The sequence below is a fragment of the Periplaneta americana genome, chromosome 2, assembly GCF_040183065.1.
Source record: "Periplaneta americana isolate PAMFEO1 chromosome 2, P.americana_PAMFEO1_priV1, whole genome shotgun sequence".
Classification (NCBI taxonomy): Eukaryota; Metazoa; Arthropoda; class Insecta; order Blattodea; family Blattidae; genus Periplaneta; species Periplaneta americana.
This window is the reverse complement of record NC_091118.1, coordinates 115,855,266-115,881,611: the sequence shown is the minus strand read 5'-3', so window position 1 is coordinate 115,881,611 and position 26,346 is coordinate 115,855,266. Positions and strand designations below refer to the sequence as shown.

General features: G+C 36.8%; 1 protein-coding gene across 2 annotated transcripts in view; it reads left to right on the top strand.

The window, feature by feature from the left end:
- The first annotated feature begins 11,278 nt into the window (after positions 1 to 11,278).
- Positions 11,279 to 26,346, top strand: part of LOC138694530 (band 7 protein AGAP004871) — a 292,166-nt gene continuing 277,098 nt past the window's right edge. For both annotated transcript variants that reach the window (XM_069818353.1, XM_069818352.1), the window contains exon 1: positions 11,279 to 11,310. The gene's annotated coding sequence lies outside the window, so the exon portion shown is untranslated. The remainder of the gene's footprint in view (positions 11,311 to 26,346) is intronic.

Genomic DNA, 26,346 nt, shown 5'->3' with positions numbered 1-26,346 from the left:
CTGGATGCTGCAGTCTATTTTGCTACACATTATAAAAGGGTTGAAGACGTAATAAAAACATAAGGTAGCATTACCGCAACAGACTCGACAATCCAGTAATGAGGACGTGACCTGAGCTCCAGTTTATTTGTCATATGAGTATACACCTTATTCTCTGTTGTTTACTCTTTAGGACAGCATACAGAGTCTGTGTACTGACCAAAGAGTTTGTAATATATAACTAGAGACACCAACGGCGCTAGTTTTTCGTACAAAATTGAACCGCTGTTCGGCCGCCATTAAAGGGAGTTGATGCTTCGCCGGGAGTGCGAGCAGTTCATGCTTATTGAGGAGTACGAATAAAATAATATAAGTACACTTGAAGGGAAATAATAAGAACATGGTGAAATACTGCGCCGCAAATATTTGTTCGAACATAGCTACTATTATAGGAAGCCCAGGAAAGCATGCATATCTTAATATTTGGAAGAATGTTCCAAATGCAGTTCCTCCTTTGAATGTTTTTACAGAATGTCGGAATATTTCTTGGATAAAATTTTTCCAGAAACACATTAATCAAGTTTATAAGGTTGATTTCAACAATGTTTGTAAGGGTTAGGTGCCATCACATTACAGTGGATTATAATAGCAGAGTGCATGAGAAAATCCGCAGACTATATCTGTCTAAAACTGCTTTGTTTCACAATAAATTAATTAATCATGTAATTTCCGTTTTGTAAAGTATGTACTTCTAGTTTTTGGTTGTATTAAATGCAAAGAAATTAGTGAAAATATGGCTGATGGCCTAGCAAGGCCTATTATTACCACTGCTACTAGGTCTACTATGACCACTACTAGGCCTACTATTATCACTACTACTAGGTCTATTATTACCACTACCACTGCCTAGGTCTCACTACTACTAGGCCTACTAATACCACCAAAACTAGGCCTACTATTACCACTACTACTAGGCCTATTATTACCACTACTACTAGGCCTACTATTACCACAAAAACTAAGCCTACTACCACCACTAATACTAGGCGTACTATTACCACTACTACTAAGCCTATTATTACCACTACTAGTAGGTCTATTAATGCCACTACTAGTAGGCCTACTATTACCGCTACTAATTGTATTAAAAAGTCTGTACTGACCTCTAACTTGGTGGTCATCAATTACACAATGAATAGATTGTTTTATGATAAAATTTATTCTCATATTTTTAATCAGTTTCCAGAATTTTTATGATCTCATATTTCACCACTAAATATTTTCTAAGCACCATATACCTTCCTCTTCCTTTGCATGAAAGGACTGAAATATAGATCATATAGATATTTATTACAGTAAATATCCATTATTATGTCTTTAAAATAATACTAGTAATACTGAAAATTAATGTTGACATTGCCATTATTCAATATTTCACATACTTATCCCGAGTGTATATGGTGATTTAATTTATTTTTTAGAATATCGCCAAAGATGAATCATTATAATACTTTAATAAATATAGCGCTCCTCTGCCATTCACGTTTATTTCATCATGACTCATCCTTTGTAAAAGATGTTTAAAACAGTGTATCACCAGGCTACATCAATGTATTGTGGTACTGTTTTCGAATTTCGCGCCGCAAACACTCCCTTTAATGGCGGATGCTAGCCAGTTCAATTTGTGACATTTTTCTTGCCTGCCACTCACGGGTACGTGTCTCTAGTAAGTATTACAAACTCTTTGGCACTGACCTTCTCCGCGCTCTCTACTTGCTATGCTATAGTTTGGGTGCACATAACTTAACGACAAACGTCCTAGATGTCTCAGCTTTAGTTAAAACTGCTGTCATATTACTTTAATTTCATATATCTAAGTTTGAAAATGAACGATTTCTGAAGTAGGTTACGTAAAGACATTTTTGATTTGAATGTAATTTAAAATACAAAAATTAACACTACCACACATTAATCTTGCATTGATATGGTGTTTTCGAGAGGTGAGTTCGTGAATTTATGAACTAAGTGTCTTACCTCAGTAATCACAGACTGTTTTAATGGGTATAAAACAAATAACTCTCATAGACTGTAATAGATCATTCAATAGTTATCATTTGGGTATTGTAATGGTATTGTTAAATAGACCTCTTAAATCTTACAGCAAATTGTATTTATTTATCCTAATTCTATTACTCTAATTTTTATATAGAGATTACACGCTATCATAGAGATTTTCTAAAAGCCATGCCACTATTTGTTATGCCTTTTAAGACCTTTGAGTATTGAATCCAGGTCGAAAAATGGCTCGGCTACAATATGAGACAATGTCTTCGGTGCACTCTTGCATTTACAATACGACCTATCCAAATAACAAAGGTACTTTCTGTCGTAGGCTTCCTTCCCACATAAATCCATACAATTCGATTGCCTCTAATGTGTAATAGGAGAGCGGGGTCGCGGTTAAGTATTGATCTGGGTATGTGGTGCAACTCGCACACGTCATGAGGAACGCACTTCATATAACCTAACATGTAGTGACAGACATTTCCTTCCTTTTTCGACTTCACAGTCTAAGACATAAGCTGACTAAATCATTTTGTATTCAGTTAGTTGCCCAATCGAAAAGTTTCTTACATTATTGGTCAACACATAGAATAGCAACTAAAATGTTTCTGTGGTCCTCTAGCATCAATAACAGTAAGTGTTTTTAAGTAAGATATAAATATGAGGGTGTGTCAAAACACCTGACGGTTTTTGCAATGCAATACAAATCATATCCGTTGAATGTCGCTGCTGTAGTGGGTGTCCTTGTGTTGTGTACAGTGCTGCCAATTCAGCGGTTTCCCGCTAAATCTAGCTTTTTTGGATAACAGTCTCGCGAGTAAAATTGTATTATCCCGCTTAGCAGAAATACTAGCGGTTTTTAATTTTTGAAGTTTCTGAAATGAAATTCATATTAGCATTACTGGCTGCTTTCATAATTACATTTAATTCGTTCAGTGTGTAGTTTGTGAAATAATGGATGTGTTGATGTGGTAATAATTTTATTTGAAGAGTCCACTGCAAGAATGATGGATGTCATTTGGAATACATTTTGCAGGAGAAGCAATTGAAAGTTTGAAATGCTTAGAGCTCAAAGCTTAACTGTGATTTTCCGATCATTACTGGACAATGACTATCAGTGTTAATGCCATATAACTCTGTAGGTACATTCTATATGTCTTAAGCTATGCATTGACAGTCTTGATTAATTTTCGACAAGAAAGTGACATCCATCATTCTTGCAGTGGACTCTTCATTATATATGTTACAATTAAAATCCGAAATCCGTCAAAACCAGTTTCAACTTGCAAAAACTAGTTTAAGCAAATACAGATAGATAGAAAGCGAGTTTTCGTACGCTTTAGAATCAATGGCAGGTTAAGTTTGATTTGTTTAGGTTTTTGTTTGGTAAAAGCCTAAAAAAACAACAACCTAAACAAACCAAACTTAACGTGTCATTGATTCTAGATCTTACGAAAATTCACTTTTTATGTATCTACAGTTTAAAAATAGTTTTTACTTGTTGAAACTGGTTTTGACGGATTTCGGATTTTAACGGTTATATATATATATATATATATATATATATATATATATATATATATATATATATATAGTGCAATAAGAATTGAAATATGTTGCAGCTGTGATAAGTGTTCAAAATTTCTTTATAGCGTCACATTGGGAATGACAAAAGTGTGCAATATTTGCCACATTGGTGGCTGGATGCTCTATTTTGACTTATTATTATTATTATTATTATTATTATTATTATTGTAAAATTGAACAATAATAAGTAATAAGTACACATTAAAACCTAGAGATATTTGTTAGAAAATCGCGGGTTTTCCAAAGTCATGTAGGGGATTATATGAACAACTGTTGGAAACACTGGTTGTGTATGTTTTGGAGTTCAGTTGAGATGGAACGTTGGTCTACTGAACACCGCATTGCTGTGGTAGAGTTGTTTATCAAAACAGAGTCCGTTACTGCTACGCAGCTTGGGTTTCGTCTGCAGTTTGATACACGTCATGCACCTAGTCGCAATACCTTGGTATTGTAGGTATGTTAATCATGTCTGATGAAGCACACTTCACCTCTGTGGATACGTCAACAAGCAGAATTACCGATACTGGGCTCTCAACAATCCTCAGGAACTGCATGAACGCCCACAGCACAGTGAAAAGGTGACAGTCTGATGCGGAATTTATTCGGATGGCATTATTGGGCCTTATTTCTTCGAGGGTGAGGAAGGAGCAACAGTTCCTAAACTCCGAGCGTTACATGAACATGCTGGAAATGCTTCTTAAGAATTTCGTCCGTAGTCATCGTGAGTGGTGGTTCCAGCAAGAAGGAGCAACAGCTCACACAGCTAGGATCTCCACGGCTATTCTTAGAAGATTGTCTTAGAAACGTTGAGCGCCTGGGACTACGACGCACTACTTCCCGAACCCGTTCCACATTTACAGCTATACGAGCCGAACGAGGACGTCCTGGTGGCTTGGTATCCTTTATTGACCACTCTGTGCGCCATTTTGCTACCCACATTACCAAGGTATTGCGACTAGGTGCATGACGTGTATAAAAACTGCAGTCGAAACCCACGCTGCGTAGCAGTAATTGGCTCTGTTTTGATAAACAACTCTACCGCAGCAATACGGTGTTCAGTAGACCAACGTTCCATCTCAACTGAACTCCAAAACGTACACAACACAAGGACACTCACTACAGCAGCGACATTGAGCGGATATGATTTGTATTGCATTGCAAAACCCGTCTGGTGTTTTTGACGCACTCTGTATTACTACAAACGGTGTTGACTATATCCAATCGTGGGTCACTCACTTCTAGCTGGTTGATAACACTGAACATGAAATTTACCCAGTGGCGGCTCGTGAGTATTGAATTCAGGGAGGGGGGGGCTGCGTACAAAAATAAACCATGCAACCTACCTTATTTAAAGATTAGTTCCATGAGCCTTGTCTTGTAGATTGCAAACTTTTGAATCATCATCTTATTAAAATCCGATATTTCGTTTAACATAGTCTTTACAATGGAAAACTTAGCTAATGAGGTCAGTCTCTTTTCTCTCATCGTATTTCTAAGATAGGATTTCACTCTTTTCAAACACGAAAAGTAACGTCCTGGTTCGGAAATTGTCATTGTTATGGTGATAGCTAGGCGTAGTAGTTTCACAACTTCTGAAAATGAGGCCTGCAAGTTCTCAGATAGAAAAAACTGCAAGAGCTTGACTGCGTCACTGATATTTCTGAATTCTTGTCTCTGATACAACACAGTGAGTTCCGTTTTTAGTTTGTCTGTATCGAACATTAGAAAAAGCTTCACACATACATTTAGGTCATTTTCAGGAAATGAGCTTTTGTAGCATTCAAATTTTTCTTGACACAGAAGAGAAGATAATATCAGATGATCTATGAACTGGAATCGGGTGTTAGATTGTGTGATAATGAGGTCACACACTTCCTTGGCTGCCGCAACCCTTGTCTGAATCCCTTCGACCTTACGACGCTTTTTAGTTTTCATTTACACAGATCTCGCTGCTCAACTGTGCACTGTTCCGTATTGTCTGTATGACATTAACAAAGCTTGATATGCAGAATCGGCCTTGGTAGCATAGTCGGTTGCGGGTTCGATCCCGGCCCAGGTCGATGGCATTTAAATGTGTTTAAATGAGATAGGCTCATGCCTCTACTGGCATTTAAAAGAATCCTGCGGGACAAAATTCCGGCACACCGGCGACGCTGATATAACCCCTGCAGTTGCGAGTGTCGTTAAATAAACCATAATTTAATTTTTTGTGTGCAGATTTGGACCTTAGAAATATCTAACTGGCGATGTTGTAGTTGATTGTGTAATATATCTACATGATACAACAATAAATGAAAAAAAACTGAGCCAGAAATTAAATTCAGGATCTTCAAGAGCACGCGTCAGGGCGCTTGCCTCATTTATTGTGATGTTGTTAGATGTTTCAGATTCCATTATGGTTTGAAAACATTCTAGCAATGGCTCCTTCTTCTCATGAACAACATTTACTGTTCTTATTTTAAAAGTCCATCTTGTTGCCCCAGCTGATGGAATTGTCTTTGAAACACATGAATCTAATACAGACTGAGTGGAGATCGAGAGAAGAGAGCAGGGATACTGGATAAATCAGCAAAAAATATGCGAGCCTTTGTATTTTGTTTAGCGGCTCTTTCCATTATGAGATTCAACTGATGGGCACTTAATTTCACATTTCTCCTGAATTGTTAAGGTACTGAACTGAATAGACTATAAATATTGTACAGTATTAAACATTGTTGCACTTGTTATACTCACGACATTAAAGAAAATGGATTTAAAACTGCGCGCTACTGACAAGCTGCTGCAAATTTTGCAGCGCCTGGCGACTCTGGATTCATGGCCAGGGGCAGCAGGGGGAGGGGTAAAACTAATCCGCAAAGCATCCGAGACGAGACTGGCAGCTCCAGGGAAAGAAGTGGCTTCACCCATAGTCCTTGTCTCTGGCTTCGCTCTGGCAGCACCAGGGTAGGAAGTGACTTCACTAACGATTGCGTGCATGTCGATGAGAGCGAAATTTAAAAAAAATTCGAGCCAATAAATAGAGACTGTATAATAAATGTATTTCACAACATAAAACGAGACAAGAGTCACAAATGTCTAGGGGTGCTGCAGCTCCGCAGCCTCTCTTCGAAAGCCGCCCCTGAATTTGCCAGAACATAAAACATTGCAATTCTTATGTTTTCATGTGCACTGATTACGAAAATGGATTTCTTTCCCGTATCACTTAAGGCTTTTGTAATACAACGTAATCTTCCTTTTGAATAAACGCTGCGCGAAGGAAGTCGGGCCCGCAGAAAGGGTCAATCCGAATGTTGCATTATAAACGTGAATAAAAGTTTAAGGAAGTGTTTATGTTTAAGATGGATTTCTGGTTTGTCTTGTACGATAAAGGTTATTATTGATCCTCTACTGCTAATATGCCTAAGTCCTTATGATAACTTAGTATAATACTCATCTTTGTGTTGTGCGGAACAGTTTTGTGATTTCTAATAGAGAGTTTGGAAGTTAACAGTTTTAAATTAGGTGTGAATGATAGTGTATTTAAAAGTTAGAATTGCATTACAATAAGTTTGTGTGCATAACATCGCACTAACAAGTGACAGTTCACAGCGTAGTGTCAATTCTTCAGACTTGTTTTGCTACTTGTGCGGCGAATTCTGTACTAGATCTCCAAGAGAAAAAATTACTCCTTTGATTAAAAAAGCATAAGGTATTTCGATTCGAAATTGAATCAGGGTAAAACTTTTGCACCTAATACCTTCTGTAGGGCATGTTCTCGAAATTTGAGAGGTTGGTTAAATGGCACCCGCCCATCTATGCCATTTGCAATTCCAATGCTATGGACAGAACAGAAGGACCATGTCTCGGACTGTTATTTTTGTTTATCCCAAATATCTGATTTTTCTTAAAAAAAACGAGCATTCCATAATCTATTCAGATTTGCCTTCCGCGAGAAGGTCTGTTCAGCATAGCGATTTCCTTCCAGTTCCAAAGCCCCCTGAAAAAGAGACTCGACATGAGGCAGCCTCGAATTCTTCTCCCGAGGCTGGTACTTCATTCGCTCCTCAGTCTGACAATGAAATTGTAGAATCCAGAAAACCTTGTTTCATTTCACAATCAGTGTTAAATGATCTTGTAAGAGACTTAAATCTCACGAAGTCCAAAGCTGAATTGTTAGGATATCACCTAAAAGAATGGAATCTCCTATAGTCAGAGCCTAAAGTGATAGTCTATCGAAAGCGTGAACTTGGTTTATCTACATTTTTTCTGAAAGGAATGACCGTAGTTATTGCAATAATGTGAATGAGCTTGTGTTCAGTCAGACATAACACATATACCGAATGAGTGGCGTTTCTTCATTGACTCTTTGAAGTCAAGTCTAAAAGTCATTTTATTGCACAATGGAAATGTTTTTCCTTCAGTATCAGTGGCTTATGCTGCGAATATGAAAGAAACATATGAATACTTTCGTATCCTTCTGAAAGCTCTGAATTATGACGGTTATAAATGGCAAATATGTGGGGACCTGAAAGTCACTGGACTTTAAACTGAAATGCAACCAGGATTTACCAAATTTTGTTGTTTTTTGTGTAAGTGGGACTCTAGGTACAGAGGAAACCGTTATAGAGGTGAAAAGTCTGAAATTTCATCCACTTGTAGATTCCCACAGAATTTTATTACCACCAGTCCATATAAAGTTAGGCTTAATGAAAAACTTTCTTAAAACAATGCATAAAAATGCGGGCTGGTTATGAATTTTTGAAGAATAAGTTTCCTAAATTGAGTGAGGTCATGGAAGTCCTTTTTTTTTTAGGAAAAATTTCCTGAAATTGAAAAGGTGGCATGACGTGCGTTCAAGGCAGTATCTTCAAAATTCCAAGGTAATCTAGAGCGGGTAACTATATTGAAAAGGTGGAAACTATGTTAAGTGCATACGAAGCAATGGGATGCATTATGTCCCTTAAAACCCACTTTTTGCACACTCATCTCCATTTCTTCTTTCCGCCTAACCTTGGAGCGGTGAGCGACGAACACGGAGAAGGTTTTTATTAACAAATCTCTGAATTTGAAAGATAATATTCAGGAAAATGAGTTAGAGTGCTGGTCTCATAATCCTGTAGATCCGGGCTCGATTTGTGATTGGTGTTGGGCAAGCCCATGGTCCAGGTAACAATGGAGTTTTCTTCGACAGCTCCGGTTTCCTTCTGACTAGTGCTTATGCTACAGATGCGGTTGTACGACAATTTATAGTAATAAAAATACGTTAAAATGTTAGAAGACGTCCTGCTCTCGAAACGTGTTCAAAAGAGCCAGTGTTCTTTAATTTATGGTGTGCGTTTTTTCTTTGTCTTGGGATAAACTAGAGCAGGAATGTCATTTTATTCTTCACCAATGGTACACCAAGAAAACTGAGTTCCAAATCTCACACAGCTGCGACTATTTTAGCTCTTTGTTCCATACTCAAAACTGGAGACATCTTTCACATACTTGTTATTCCCTAATCTGATTAAACATTGATTTATGATAATAACATAGTTATAGATCGAATTTTAAAATGGGAGTTACTTATTATACTACCTGTACAAACACACAAATATTATAAATGTCGCACTATTTTAAACACGTATTACCTGCATCAAAGGCATTAAAAAGAAGCAATTACGTTCATTTGCCTGAAGAAAATTAACATTATCATTTTAGTCATGAGTAACCACAAAGGTATCTACTACGCGTCCCATGTTACATGACCGTTGAGCATTGATGTCGCCACTGTCGTAGTGTACAAGACATCGTAGGCGATTACGGAGCGAAGGGCATTGAGGGGATCTAAGCATTCGTGGAGAGGGATAACGAACTCTGCTGTTTCGTGGAATCAACACTGGTCAATTTAAAATGGACGAGAAGTAGCCACAACTAGAGAAATAAGAGCCACGGCGAAACTTACAGCTTATAATAAGGATTTCATAATTAAGTAATCATCAGTTCTTACCAATGAATGACCATAAATGTGTTTGAAAGACGGGAAAACAATTACGATAATAATAATAATAATAATAATAATAATAATATAATAATAATAATATTAATAATCATATTTTAAATATTTTTATTAGAATTTTTCTACAGTACATTAGTTGTCCATCACCACAAAAAATGTTGCTCCTCCACAAATCCCTATCCTCAGCATCATCTTCAGAAAGATCTCTTCTAGTCACATTTCTTTTGACACCATCCACCCATTGTTCTCTTGGTTTTTCTCTTTTTCTCCCTTCCTGCACAGTCCATTCTTTGATATTCTTCCAGTTTTCATCCTCTTTACGTGTCCAAACCATTTCAATCTTCATTCTTCAATTAAGTTACTTTAGTAACGTTTCTTTCTGCCTCCATAATTTTTATTTCTAATGTTTTCCTTTAGACTAATAATAATATTAATAACTTTTGACCGTTCTTGAGGCGTCGCGGTCTAAGGCATCCTGTCTAGGACTCGCGTTACGGAATGCGCTCTCATGTAATTTCGGCCAGTGTATGGGACCGGTGCCCACCCAGCATCGTGATGCACTTGGGGAGCTACGATAGGTAGCGAAAATTCGGTTTCGCAAACCAACCATAACGGCTGGGGGGGATCATCGTGCTAACCAGACGATACCTCCATTCTGGTTGGATGATTGTCAACCTCTGCTTCGGCATGTGGACGTGAGGCCAGCAGCCGGCTGGTCGGTTTTAGCCCTTCATGGGCTGTAGCGCCACGGGTTTTTACGACCGTTCTTGAGAAATTGTTTCTCCTGTTGTAAAGTGTTGATGTGTTATAAACTCAGTTGCAAGGTTAAGATTCGTGTCGATCGACAAGAATTTGCAGAGAAAACTTCACACAGCATCACAGAGTGCCTTTCCACTATAATTTCCACGTTGAACACAGCAATGATGTTAGAATACGCAGTGAATTTTTTTGAATGAAATTTCGGGAGATTGGGACTATAATCCCGCACTCCGACGTAGAAAATCTATTGCTCTTACACTCAACACTTTCCCAACCCACAGGACTGAGTACACTTAGGTTCGCTGCGTACAGCTCATGCATTTTGTCAAGACACTCGCGATGCGCAGTAGGGGAACAAGGTTTCTGTGGAGGGGGTAGGAGTAGAAGGAAAGGTCGGGCGTGTGTCTACCGAGTTCAAGGCAAAGAATAACCCATTCCCCTATAATTCGTAAGTAGACTCACCCGATCTCGTGCGCAGCTCTGTAGAAAGAGTGGGGAAGGGTCTGGACATAATGCATGAGCTGTTCCCAGATTTCGAGAAAACCCCACTCGTCCCTAGACGAGTCCCCTTCATCCGTCGCTAGCCGACGTTCGGAGAATGCTATTGAATGATGACGGAAATCAGACGGAATTAATATTGCAAAACGGTAGAATCCCGAGAGAAACCCCAACTGCAACTTTGTTCACCAAAAGTGTCATTGGGACTCGAACCCGGAGAAGGACCGCAGGAGTTATTGGAGCAATAGAGAAGCGAGACTGTCTTCGAAACGCAACAGGTGTGACGCTTGGCACGAGGCCTTGAAGATTTTAGTTTTATTGAACACGGGGAGGGACTTGCGCCGTGGTTCTGACTGCTTGCGAAAATCATGTCCTGCGATGGGAGGGGATTACAGGACTCAGTCGTCCGTCGAAGTCTTACAGTGCAGTCTTGGAACACAGCAACAGTATGTACACACAATACTGAGATTTCATTTAATAGAAATCACGTGTAGTTAAAGTACTTTCTGTGAGCACCGCATAATTCATTTTGTAATAAATAATCACATTAAAATGGACTTTACAGCAATATTCTTAGACCATTTCTATTCTTAGCACGATTTCGTGTTCCAGCAATCACATGTACAGTAGTTAATAAAACTAATATAAAATTCATTTGTAACTGATAGTTCACATGAAATTAGGCCTAATTTAAAGACTAATTCTCTCATGTCAATTTTCTTGTTACCATGATTTCGCATCCAAAATACAACACACAGTTAACATAACTGGTAATGACACAGCGTGACAAAAATGAATTTAATATTTAATTTGATGACCAAAGGTAATATAACACTGATCATTAAATTTATACTAAAGTTTGAAAGAAATGACCACAAATGTAAAGAGAGTGATTTAATAAACATCAATTATTCTCTAAGGTATACAATTTTTTTATTACAATTACTTATGTATTCTATTAATGTTTCTTATACATTCCCCGCTATGTACCGTGTTTTCCGGGGTATAAGACGCACTTTTTTCTTTGAAAATAGGCCTGAGAAGCAAGATAAAACTTATGCGTCGATACTAACTTTGTGAATTTGTGAAAGCTTCATGGAATTCTGTGAAAACTGATATAACCTATCGGTTAGCGCTCTGTTCTTTGTTTTTCTTTATGCTTTCGTAGAACATGGAGGTGTATAGTAGAGATGAACAAAACTAACTGCCGCTCTCGCTCGCTGTGTTCGTTACATTTGTCTTTCGAATCTCGACTCGTCTTTCTAGTGCGCTTCGAGTCTCGCTCATCATTCTCGAAATAGCATTTGGTCGGCGTGGAAAGATTTCGTAACTTTGAATAACATATATAATTGAAATAACATTATAAATGTTTAAATGAGACAAAAAGACAAAACAGAATAGTATCTTAATTATAAAAATGTTCTGGTTCTATTATATTACCTATGGTTATATAAATAGAAAAAAAAAAAGTTCTAAAATAAATTTGCATTTCTAAGAAACATAAAACATAACATTAATATTTTTTTACTTGAGATTGCACACGTGATCTTAAACATATGAAAAGAAAATTCCTAGCAAATTCCTAGCCTTTTAATAAGGGCCTAATAATTAAATAAAGGGTGGGGAACGGATTATTATATGCTGAAAGGTAGAGATGTTTTCAAATAGGCTACTTGATTGTTTATACATAAGTTATATAACAGTTGCCAAAGTAGATAAAAGTTCAGTCAGGTTTAAACAACTGTGGCGATTCAAGGCTGCTTGACTTCGGGACTTCGGGAGTCATCAGTATCGAGTCAGTCTTTACGTCAAGGACGCGACGTATACAACATTGTCGTGCGGGTTTTCGGCTTTGCGGGTGCTGTTAGTCTCACTTTCTCGATCGTTGTTCATCTCTAGTGTATAGTGTTGATGTTGTGAGAGCAAATTATGAACTAGCGCACATGATTGTCGCAAGACATGGAACTTATTCAGACGGTCAATTTATTAAGGACTGCATTTTAACAGCAGCAAAAAATGTGTCCCAAAGAATTTTGGAAGTTCGAGCCATAAGCTTGTCGCTAAATACTGTAGCTAATCGTGCACAAAAAATTCCCTGATTTTACATTCGCACACGGCAATTAATCGGTCACAAAACACTGAATGACGCCGTCCATAAGGTACGATTGAATTGTCGTTTGCTTTAAGTCACCTGCTCAGAGTATGGTACAGTGCTCTGTGTAGGTTTATAGTGGCACTGACTGTTCTAATACACCTAATTCGAGAGGTTAAAGAAAATTGTTGCAGAGGAAATGGTGGTTGTTGAAAAACTCGTCTTGATATTGACCAACATTAATAGTGCGAGCTTGCTACTAGTTCACGAATCGATCAGGTCCCGGCTTGATTGTACAACACGCTCCTGGCCATACCAAGGTATACCTTAAACAGACAACTGGTGCACATATTTCAGGGCTTTCTATGTGGAATCTAATTTTCGACCTTTGTAAAAATTTCCCTGTAAATGGAAATTAATTAATTAATATCTGGGCAATTTATTTCATTGTTAGAAACTAAATCAAGCGGTACTGTTAGTAAAAACTGACATAATTTACTTATTTCTCAAAAAGTAACCTGTTGCATTATCATACCCAAAAGTGAAATGAGGTAATAGTTACTCTTGATCCATAGCGCGTAGTAACTGGAGTTAAATGTCAAGAACACGACAATATGTACCTGTCCCTGAAATGGTCGGATTTCTTGATTTCAGCGTAAGAACTGTGAAGAAAATAACTGTAATTGGTTTGTTTTCGAGTACTGTACTGTGAGTTCTCTGCGCAATGTCACAGTTTAAACTGATGTTACAATATGTATTTGTTTCGCATTGTGAAGTAAGGTAAGCACGTGATATTTACATTGCGTACGTACGTCAAGCAGGCGCCGGTTTTCAAAGTGTGGTGCGCGACCCGTTCGTTGTCCGGCGTTGAACTAAATCCTAGCAAATATGTGTGCGCGATGCTTAGAGTGGCGAAGGTATAATTTAGAAGTACAGGATGTTCGACGAGAACATGTGGGAGTTACAGTCTGAGCTTAAACTTTGCATACAGAAACGTTTCCCACGAAAATAACGCCCCATTAGACAATTGGAAAAAATTGGAAGATAGAGTATTGGTTCCTATCTTATTTATACTTGTTTTAACATGGTCTATTACTCCCTGTTTTTCGAAAACGGCATTTGGTATTCACCCTGCATATAGAAGAAAAATTTGTTATATCCACATGAGTCCGGAAATACTTGTTTCTGAATAGAGCTTGCAAGTATGATCTGTTTATATTTACTTAGATAAACTGTTTAAGTTGTCGACTTTCAGCCTGACTACAGGCAGCAGCTAGTCATCTAATCCAGACCTGAACATGTTTGGCCTTCACGCTCACCAGATCTCAACGCATTGCATTAATTTCTATGGGGGGGCACTTAAAATCGTTGGTGCTTTCGACTCCTGTGGATAATGAAGGAACTCTCCGTCAATAGATTCTGCAAAGCTGTCAGACAATAAGAACTATAACAGAAATTTGGGAGCTTGTACACATATCGATGATATGAAGAGCTGCGGGCTGTATTCAAACAGGAGGTGGACATTTTGAATAGTTCATATAATGAAATGTAAATGCAGTGCATTAAAATAAGTTCAATAAACAAACATACTAGAGTGCACTATAGTCATACTAGCAAGCCCTACTCAGGAACTATGTATTCCCGGAGCATGTCGATATCCATAACTGAAGTTTCCTCCACTCGTTTCGATACAATCTGCAATTGCGTTGTGAGGGATGGGGTTGAATAACGATGTACAATGTGATGTTGGCAGCAGTACAGTTGATTCAAGAGAACTGACTCAGATTATTAAATATTTTTATTTTTGTTGATTAGTTTCACAAATTTATGTTATATTTCTGAACTAGTGATGAATTAATGGTGATTGTAAATTTACCTGTTATTTATTTATGTAAGTGACGAGATCGTCTTCATCTTTGTACCTGTGCATTTTTCAATTTCTTTTCCAGCACGATTCAGATTACGAACAATATTTGTGATTAATGTTATCTGAGTAACGAGTTCTGCACCAGAAGTTTCTAAGAATAGAACAGCATCTGGCAAGAACCCAAAATTCGACCAAATATAATTTATATTATATTCAATATCTGCATCATTAAATAGTGTTTGATATATTTTGATTATTATTGCATCACTGTAATCAAATGACTGAATCACTTTCATCACTGGTTAGAAATTGTCACAATGATGTTATTGCAACGTTGAACTTCGTTCCCCATCGGGTAATGATTGGAGTTAGAGGAATAGGTACTTCGGCACACTTGCTTTTGAATTCAGAAACACGATACGGTGCCTTAACAAACACATTTTGTAATATTAACCATTAGTCTGTCAATGTCAGAAAATTTCACTCTCCCCTCTTCTGCAAATTCGTGACAATAAGACATGTCACGTGTATCATATTCGGATAATGCTGTTGAAGAAACTTGGCCGATCTAGTCGTTAGGTTGCAGCATCTGTGAAAACTAACAAGACATTTATGTACAGTATACATGATGACCAAAATAAACTCATAGCACTATTAAAAAGTTCACATATGGCAGAATAATTTATTAACCTTGTCTATTACTTCAGGGGATAGAAGGTAGAGTCTATCTGAACCTTCTATATTCAATGCATCTAAATTAGCAATGTGACGTCGACTGAGTCCGTGTAATCAATTGACACCCAACTTTTCTTATATTTTAGTTTATCTTTTACTTCAGTTATTCATTCTTCCGTAGTGTTGATTCCGTCGGAATTTTCCTCCCTGTGTACTTTCCCAAAAGTCACTCAGTTTCTCATTGTCTATTTGTTTAGCGGAATATTCGTTGCAGTGATGCTTTACATAGTTCTTCAGAAATTATTGTTCTTTCACTTAATAAGTGATGTACGCTCCAGTTGTACCTAGTTAACTTGGTGTTTCCTGTCACAAGCACATGTGTGTTGAATACTATTTTTATGTTTCCTAATGTTACATGCTATGTGCCCTGTCACTTTCACTGCATACAACTTACGAAAGAGTTCATTGTCGTGAAAAGAAAACACATTTTTGTCCACGCTGGCCAACATATTTTCTTGGAATCTCTATCTTACTTAATTATGGTCATGGCATACTTAACATATCTTTAGTCGGTTGTGTTGCTTTTGACTGTGCTGCACTATGAGCTCTGGCATAACAGTAGCTTGATGAGTGACGTATGCCCTTCACAGGTATTTCGTCTGCAAACATTAGTTAATACATAGCAAGACTAACTTTAAGCAATTTTTTTCCTGACTCTAGTCATCATCATCATCATCATCAATCAGAATTAGATGGTAGCGAACCTCATTAGCGACGTCTAATTACTTTTTAGAGATTTTCCTTTTGGTCTGTAATGCACGATGCTAATCCTAGATTAATATTCGAATTTGACCCCGGTTACTCCTTCTTCCAGTTTATGGAAGTATTACCAGTCGAGATTATAAAGGCCTAGGTACGATTGATAACGGTTATTTTTCCTTTTCCTTCCCCGAAAAATCAACGTCATGTACGGCCGGGGAGGCAAGACCTGTCCTGTGACTATCATGTGCCGTGGCTATATCACCAATGGGTATAGAGGGGGAAATTGGGCTTTAGACTGAGATGAAGTAGATTCATATAATATTTACCATCATGAAAAAAAAAACTCTCTTTCTGATATCTCATTCTTTTCCCTCACGCACAGCTCACATGCCAGGTGTCGCCTCCTCATCTGTAGTTTCCGAGAAATAGGGGTGATACAGTTGCTCTGAAGCACCATGCTTGTGTGTTCTGTATAAGGCCGGGCACACACTGAATGTAGCATTTTGTGTCACAAATTTTTTGAGTGAGAAAATATTGCATTTCGGTATATTTTAGTGTGGAGAGAGAGCGTTTTGCGACACATAATGACTCACGACGTCAATATAGTTTTAGATTTGCTACTAGTCATAAGCAGAGCTAGGAAGTTGGCACCAAAACGGTTAAGTTGTGTGAGCTTGGACTATATCTCTACAGAATGAAAGTAGCGCACCTTTCAATGTGTCGGTGAACCAGAACGACAAACATGCACAGCCAGATGGTAACCAAACATGTGCTCCAATCGTCCACGGTCTTAGAACAAGAAAATAATAAGCGAATAATAATAAAACAAATAACTTCCTAACTCCCAATCCAAAATAATTTACTCCTACAAATAAAAATAACATACAAAGTATACAATGATGATTCTAGCCTCATTATAACATATAACAATAAACATTTTCATTTCATCAAAAGAAAAGCTACTTTTATGTTCAGGAAAAAACACAATATTTTTACTCTGAAAATATTTGTTCTTTGTCTGAAGCAATCTGAAATATGATGCAATATTTCTTACTATCATCAGCTGAACAACTACTTTGTGGATCTGTGTAGCACATAATATTAAACCCATAATTGTTTTCAAGAAACTTTTTCATTTGTATTGTAATGATAGATAGGAAGTTCATATCGTAATTCCGATGTTGAACTTGGACTGTAACGCAACCGAATGCATAGCAGCACGAGACGTCAACATTTAACGAAGAATAATCTGGGCAAAAATAAACTTGTTACACATACCTATTTGCATAATTATTTAATAACAGATGAGTTTACTTTTTTGGAATCATGCAAAAAATTAACATTATGTAAATAATACAATAATAACGGAATAGTTTCCATTGTTCAGATCCTAAAATATTAATATAAATTATCAGTATTCTTCAAACTATTCACGACTGTATATAGCTCCACACAATGATACTATGCCTTGTTTATTTGTGAGCTAGGCTATATATCGTCTGTAGCGAGCAGCAGCAGGACTGGTGACATCTATACTCTTCGATATGCTAAATAGAAATCTACTATTCTGGTACGAACTTCCTACCTATGGCCATAAGATTTAATAGTGCTGAGCACAATGTTTTATTGGTAATTATCCGAAGTTGTTTATGTTCAGATAGTGAGTTACGAAGGATATGGGAAGTCAAGAAGGAGATACAGCTGCTATTTTGAGGCAATTTATTCGAAGACCGGAAAGTTATTGCAATGTTCACCCAATCAGTGAAAAAAAGAGACATTGTTTGTTACGTCACAGAACTTAGAAATGACCCAGATAGTTTTCCCAACTACAATAAATCAAGTTACCTACTTTTAATCATATCTTAGAACTCTGTGAAGACATGATCAGAAAACGTTAGTATATATTACTCAGGGTCAGATAACTTCAATCACTGGAAAACAAATATAGCACAGCTACAGAATCTACAACGCACTATCAAAGTTGTAGGGAACGGATGGCATTATATTTTCTATCCTCGCGCATGCGTGATTTGAAATGACTCAAGCTTATTTGTTGCGAGACATCGGTGAGCGCAGCGTCGTCCTTTGTTACAGCTCATGCAAATGCTGTGCAATATTGCTGCAACCAGTGAGACACATTTCATTTGATGTTATGGCATCCGACAAGAATGCAAAGTGTTGCAAGACAAGATGCTATTTTTGGTGTGCGCCCCGCCTCAATGGATAGTGTTGTCTTACTTATAGTTGTAAGTAATGAATTTTTATGTGCAATAATTCAAAGGAAAAATTTCATCTTCTTTTGTTGTATAATGTATTATTTTATTAACATAAAAATTGTTTGAATGACAAATCGTGCATAACATAGTGACGAGTTGTGAAAACTCTTGAGAAATTTAATGAAGGAGAAACTGAACATCCCTACAATTAATAATTTAAAAAATGTTACGTAAGGTCTAAAACATAAAAAATCATCCTCCTCCTTTTTTCAATCCTCCGCCTCCTTTCTTCAATCAGCCTCCTCCTTTTTTTTAATCAGCCTGCTCCTCTTTTTATATCAGCCTGCTCGTTTTTTTAATCAGCCTCCTCCTCTATTTTTAATCAACCTCATACTTTTCTCCAATCCGTCTCCTCCATTTCTCAATCTATCTCCTTTTTCAATCAGTCCCCATTTTTAATCAGCCTTCTCCTTTTTTAAATTAACCTCCTTCTTTTAATTAGCTTCCTCCTTATTTTAATCACCTTCCTCCTTTCTTCAATGTGCCTCCTCCTTTTCTTCAATCAGCCTCCCTTTCTCAATCTGCATCCTTTTTTCAATCAGCCTTCTCTTTTTTCTCAATCAGCCTTCTACTTTCTTCAATCAGCCTTCTTCTTTTTTTAGTCAGCCTTCTCCTTTTTTTTTCAATCCGCGTTCTCCTTTTTTCAGCCACCCTACTGCTTTTTTCAATCAGCCTTTACATTTTTTTCAACAAGCCTCCTTTTTTCAATCGGCCTCCTCTTTTTTTTTCAATCAGCCTCGTCCTTTTCTTCAATGCGCCTCTTCTTTTTTTTTCAATGCGCCATGTTTTTCTTTTTCAATCTCCGTCTTGTTCGCTTTTTGTTCACTTCCCTGCATATTCTTATTTTCCTGTAACAGTGAAATACTAACTTGTGAATCTTACCTCCTTTTTTATACCCAGGTACTAAGGCACAATAGATTGGTTCGTAGTATGTACTTGTCAATTGTCAAATTTTGGGAAACTGTAACTAGAAGAACTGTTTTATGTTTCTACCATATCTATATAAATTCTTTTACCAGACAACCCTTTTTATCAACAAGCGATTCTCAGTTATATTAGATTGATTTTTTATGTGATATAAGTTATTCGAAAATTAATAAAATTGCAAGCGCAAAACCTTTTATCATCGAGCATGGAGTAACTATTTGTTAAACATCATCTTGTCAGTGGTAACCTCCTTCGCTTTTGTGTGTAACGAATGTCTGAAGCAAAATTCGCATATTTCGTCATATGAATTTGTAGCATTGTGGAGTCTTGTAAGGTACCATCCTCTGACCTCTGAATCGTTAAAATATGTTACTTGGTCCTTTGCAGACAGTATGTATTCAGGATATTATCAATTTTAAAGTTAGTTTTTAATTATTCTTGCCATTGGCTAATGACAATGTAGTAGCAAAATGGACCATTAACTTTTAAAACTAAATAACTGATCTATAGAAAATAAACTGTAATATAATTTGTAGCCACCAACAAAGCTCAGTCGGCAAAGGCGTTTTCTTTTCGATCCGGAGTTACGTATGGGCTCGGATTCGATTCCCGCTTGGGCTGGTTACCTGGTTGGGCTTTTTCAGAGGTTTTCCACAACCATTAGAAATTTTCAGGTAATCTATGGCGAATCCTCGGCCTCTTCTCGCTAAATATCATCAAGCTATCACCAATCCCATCGGAACTAAATAACCTCGTGAAAAATTGTGATTTGTAACAAAATAACAGCATAATTTTGGACCGCGTAAAGGATAAAATGAGAAACTATATGTAGTCCGAATAGTGTTAGTTTATAGTCTGAAGGTGAAACCTAACCATTTTCCCCCTATTACTACATGCTAGTGGATTATAGTGATTTTGAAGTTGTAAATTTGAATTTTCGTTTGCCGACTTTGTTCGAATTTCGGTACTGACAATAATATTACAACTTGCAGTTACTTTCTGTTATGCTGGCATCACCGTTTCCTTTTGAAAAGATGCCAATATTCATGAAATGGAAGTTACTAGCTAGCATTATTTGAAATTTGAACGTTATTGTTAGTTATTAATATTTATATAAATAAATGTCACGATAATATTAAGTCATCATACATTTTAAAGTGATTTTCGAGGTTCGTACTGAAATGATTTTAATCAAGCGACCGAAAACGTATCTATATTCCGTTAAAGAGGTTCCGAGAGAACTGAGTTTTAAACCAGGACACTAAATTATCAGATTATGACGCAACTGCATAACACAAATTCTTGTGGAACTGTACGTTCGTAATAAATTTTCACGTTTAATGAGCAAAAAATAAGTAAAAATTAAAAATGACTGTACCTCTACCCCTACCACACCAAAATGCAACAAATTAACGAAAATAATATGCGTTTCGTTTCAGATATGTTTATCGCTTTGTGACAGTGAAACATTATTGGCACTATCCTGTGTTCAGAGGTATCATTTATGGAAACATGGTGGAAAATTCCTCCCCCCCCCAGATTTTTGTGCCCCTCGAGTTTAAAATTAAAAATTAATAATAATTGAGCAGTATTACTGAAATGTGAGAAGTGTACTTTTAATATTACATTATTCCACATTTACAAACGCTTAAGAAACAAAATAAGAGCTTAATGTCTTTGCTCAATTGAAACCAAGGCGTTAACCTTTGCTACATTAGTTGGTTGTTATGTAGAGTAAATGAAATACAATAACGAATCATTCATAACTGAGTGGCTCAGTTCCAGAGTTGCCTAACCTAATTTTTAAGCCTCTGATTTCTGAATAGAATGACTGTAAACTATCATTTATATGTTTGCCAAATAAATATCAGATGATGATAAAAGAGAAATAATTAACAATTGAAAGCATACAATTAAAAAAACCGACGTCTTAGTTTAGATTTCAATAATTGTTTTCAGTACAAAAGAAATAAATTAATTAGCGTTGTTAGTGACTTATAAAAATTCTTAAGAAATTGAAAAAAAAAAACTTTAAAAGTATGTTCAGTGTGGTTAAAATGAAAAATGAATGCAAAATTTTGATAGGACTAATATTACTATGATGTACCGAAGTACATAATATTACCGTGCAGGAATTCTGCGTTACCATTATGGCGAGATATGTCTGTTTTAAAATAGCAATGCTTTTTTATACATGATCAAGTAGGATTAATATATGAGTAATAAAGATAAAACAAATGACTCTGCATTTATTTAAGGCGGCTTTGGAGTCCTTGGACAATAATCGGATTAATATAATATGGATGATATGATATGTTTATAATGTACTAAATATTATTGTATTATAAATAGAGAGTATTTGTGTGATTGTATGAGGCAATCTCAGGAAACTATTTAATAGGTTTAAATAATTCTTTCATCATTGGAAAGTCTAGTTCCTTTAGATGGACGTAGGCTTTATGTCATTACAGGAGCTCATGAGCGAATTTAGAACTGGGCAGAAATGCATATAAGGTAGGACTAAACATAACCTTACCACAGAAAACTTTATATTATATTGTCCAAGCTAAATTAGCTAAATGTACTGCAGTTAAATTTAATGCTATTTGAAAGTACTGTATTGAAATTTGATGTCTGATTTGCGTTGCGTTTTTTTTAATGAAAGAATGAAAGTCAGATGGAATAATTTTACAAATATACACGCGGCACATATTAAGTATTAATTATTGAGTAACATAACAGTACATATTGCTTAATTAATATTAATATTAAGTATTAATTATTCAGTAACATAACAGTACATATTGCTCAATTACGTATTTGGGTGAGCTACGGTAATGTATAAGAGGTAACAGTTCTATGTAGTGCACAATATTCCTTATTGAATAATTGATAAACCTACATCTTTAGCATTATTTGTGGTTTGTAGACCATCTCAAACCCCAAACTCCACCCCTCTGAGCGCGAGATCTTATATACTCGGTCAGTTATGGCCGAATGTTACAATAAAAACAATTAACAACATAGGTATTTCACTCATAACGTCATACAATACCAGATTAAACTATGAAGTAATTACATAATTGAAATGCGACTATTTGGTCTAGGGAGCATCCGTTTTCGTTGCAAAAATAATTCGTTCAACATGTTTGTAAATTAGTCTTGAATACGTTGCGCTGCTGGGAAAGTTTTTCTTCCTGAGATTCAAGAGCCTCCACAACCAATAAAAACTTAGGTAGGTACTTATAGTAGTACATCCGTTATCAACACACGTTTTATAAAATACAAGGCAGTACAACATCTTATTTCAAATGGTATCGTTTGGTGACAAAACCTTCTTCCAGCTGAGAGTAACAACCTTCAGTTCTTAAAAATATATTCTATTTCAGACGCTGTTATGTCTAACATAATACCAAGCTTAAAAGTAGAATTAATTAAACAACTCCATAACCTAGTGCATGGTAATAACAGTTATTCATAGTTATAAATACAACTTTGAAAGTAATTCAGGAGCAAACGATTTAAAATTGATAATAGATTAATAATTAACTAACAATAACAAAGCTGTATTTGGAAATATAACAGATTTAAGTAATTGATATTTATTTATAACAAGTGCAGCGAAGCGCTCGGGTACGGCTAATAAATTAAATAAAAGAGCATAATTTAATGCTCATAATAAGAAAGTTTAAAAACACACAAACGCGACAGTACAAATTACTGCGCCGAAAAATTGAATGTGATTCGGTGTAATATCACAGTGCGCGAATTAGCATATGCGTGCTTTGTAGTCCGCTTAATGACTCGTAATGTTATGTGAAGAACCGAAGTTATAAAGGCTGGTCCACAATAAACCGGGAACGAAACGAGAACGAGAACGGAAATATTGTTAAAAGGATTTAAATGTGAGCATTTACAATTAACGAGAAGCTTGCCGGAGCCCTGGAACGGGAACATGCAGATTAATATTGTGAATGCACACATTTAAATTCACTTATTTTAACAATATTTCCGTTCTCGCTGTCGTTACACCAATTTGGTGACAATCGTTGCCTCGGGTGCTTCACATGAGGCTAGTCTACGCTAAACCCGCGATGAGATGAGATGATGATGTTGATTTTTGGGACGCCACGGGGAACCGGAGCTCCAGGAGAAATTTCTGTGTTAAGGCTGGTCCACAACAAACTGGAAACGGAAACGACAACGAGAACGAGAATGGAAATAATGTTAAAATAAATATAATTAAATGTGAGCATTCACAATTAACTATTGTGAATGCTCACATTTAATTATATTTCTTTTAACATTATTTCCGTTCTCGTTCTTGTTGTCGTTTCTGTTCCCTGCTTATTGTGAATCGGCCTTTACCTGGACTACGGGCGTGGCCAATGTTTGTTATAAATTCCAGTATGTCGGGGTTCGAAGTTACGTTAATATAAATTTGGGCGTTGTTTTATGTTGCGAATTTTTGTTTACATCGTTTTTTCTTGGATGGTTTATAGTACAGTGACACCGATGGAATGCGCACTCAGGCGCGATAACCATTTTCACTTAGCGTACTTTCCCCTGGAACTACCCCAACATTCCCGAACGAAAATGTTCGTTCTCCTGTTCACTTTACATTCTTAGCAAAAGATCATTCGCTCACTTGCTCAGTATTAAGTGACTCAGACTATGGGTGGTATTAATAAAAACGAAGACCTTACTTTGCTCATCTTCCTCATGAGCAAAACGAGCTTGCTTTTTCTATGAAGAAGCTCTGAAATGTCGTTTTAATAAAAACTATCGGAGCTTGCTCTTACGTGCCAGAGCTTGCTCTCAGTTTTTGCTTCACTTAGCGTGGGAATTCGTATCAGTAGAGTCGTCAAACGGGTTCAGGCCAACCACAACAAGCGATACCGCCACGTGTATTTCGATCGAAAAGATTAGTGGTTGAGCTATGAGTGATACAGAGGAAGACGTTGGGAAAAAGGGAGAAGATTTATCTTTATTTATGGATATCATTAAAAAATTTCCAGTTATAATTAAGAAGTCAATGTTACCGGAATCGAGGCAAAAAAAAATCTGCAGCATTTGCAAATATCAGAGAGAAGTATGAAAAAGGGTTTGGGGTGCCAATAACCGAGGCACAATTAATTAAAAAAGTGTCCAATATGAAAACTAGATTTAAAAAAAATATGGGAAACAAGAACATAAAGATGAATGACTGTCCGGGTTCGTACGGGATCTTTAATTGAAAAATCCGTAGTGACACTTGTGGCGGACAAGGTTGCAGTTGGGTTTTTCTCGGGGCTCTCCCGTTTCCCCTAATGAGGAATTTACATCATTCTGTCAACATTTCTCCATTCAGTCATTATTCCATAGCATTCCTCGAATGCCGGCTAGCGACGTAAGGACGGGGCTGGCCTAGGGATTAGTGGAGTTGCTTGCTCGAAACCTGGATACATAGCAAACCTTAGTGTAGTCAGCCGGTGTGAATTTGGGAATGTGCCTAGCTTGAGGGTTAGTGCAATGTATCTTGATAGGTCGCAGTGCTGGGTCATAGTGCCCCTCTTCCAAATTCTATTTCATTCCAGTGCATAATATTTCAACTGATAATTTCATGTAAGTTACGTTTGTATGTAAGTTATAAATAAAGAAGTATTCAAGATTCCGTGTATTATCAGCTGTGATTTTATAGTAGTTTTCAAAGAGTCTTGCACGCTTTTCCTTATAATACTCTCTGTGTTCCTTCAATGCTTCCAATTGTTCCAACAGCATTAGCCTCTGCAAATCTGTTAAAGAAATATTTAAATACACTGCCACTGGTTTGGTTTGTGTCACCTAAGAAATAGTCGGTTAAACAATCCACATTTTCTCGATTAAATCGGTACGAAGTTTTGTAATCTCTCGAAAGTGAATCTCTGTGCTTCTTATACAACTTTTGAGGCCATTGAATATCCATGAACTCAGCCATTTCGATACAACAGCTTCGCTCTACAAGCTTGAGTTACCTATTTAGGTACCTCAGGTTTTTTGAAGCAAATGCTTCAGAGCAAGAAGAAAAACTCCGTTTTATTAATAAGTAATGCGAGGAAACTATTACGTGCTGACTCCTTGCTCAAATGTGGAGGAAATTCTTGAGCAAGCTCATTTTCCTCAACTTTATTAATAGGAAAAGGAGGAAGCTCACAAAATTTGAAGCAAACTCATCTTCCTCATCTTTATTAATACCACCCTATGTCAAAGATACCTGTGTGCTCCGCTCCTTCATTGCCTTATTCCATCATGCAGGTAGACAAAGCGGCAGCCATCCATGTGCTGAAAGCGTCATCCGTGTGCTGAAAGCGTATCCAGCAGTATTTATTGTGAATCCAGCCGTAGTAAAAGCGGGATCTTTAAAACGTATCTATCAGTATTGGTTGTGAATCCAGCCGTAGTAAAAGCGGCATATTTAAAACGTATCTATCAGTATTGGTTGTGAATCCAGCCGTAGTAAAAGCGGCATCTTTAAAACGTATCTATCAGTATTGGTTGTGAATCTATCAGTATTGGTTGTGAATCCAGCCGTAGTAAAAGCGGCATTTTTAAAACGTATCTGTCAGTATTGGTTGTGAATCCAGCCGTAGTAAAAGCGGGATCTTTAAAACGTATCTATCAGTATTGGTTGTGAATCCAGCTGTAGTAAAAGCGGCATATTTAAAACGTATCTATCAATATTAGTTGTGAATCCAGCCGTAGTAAAAGCGTCATCTTTAAAACGTATCCAGCATTGAATTGAGTAATAAAACTATGGAAACCAGGGGCAATAATCTTACGATTCTTTAACTGTTGCCATTATTGCATGCATAGCTTGGGATTAGGAAAAGGAACTCAGCTATATTGTTGAGAGCCAAAATATATG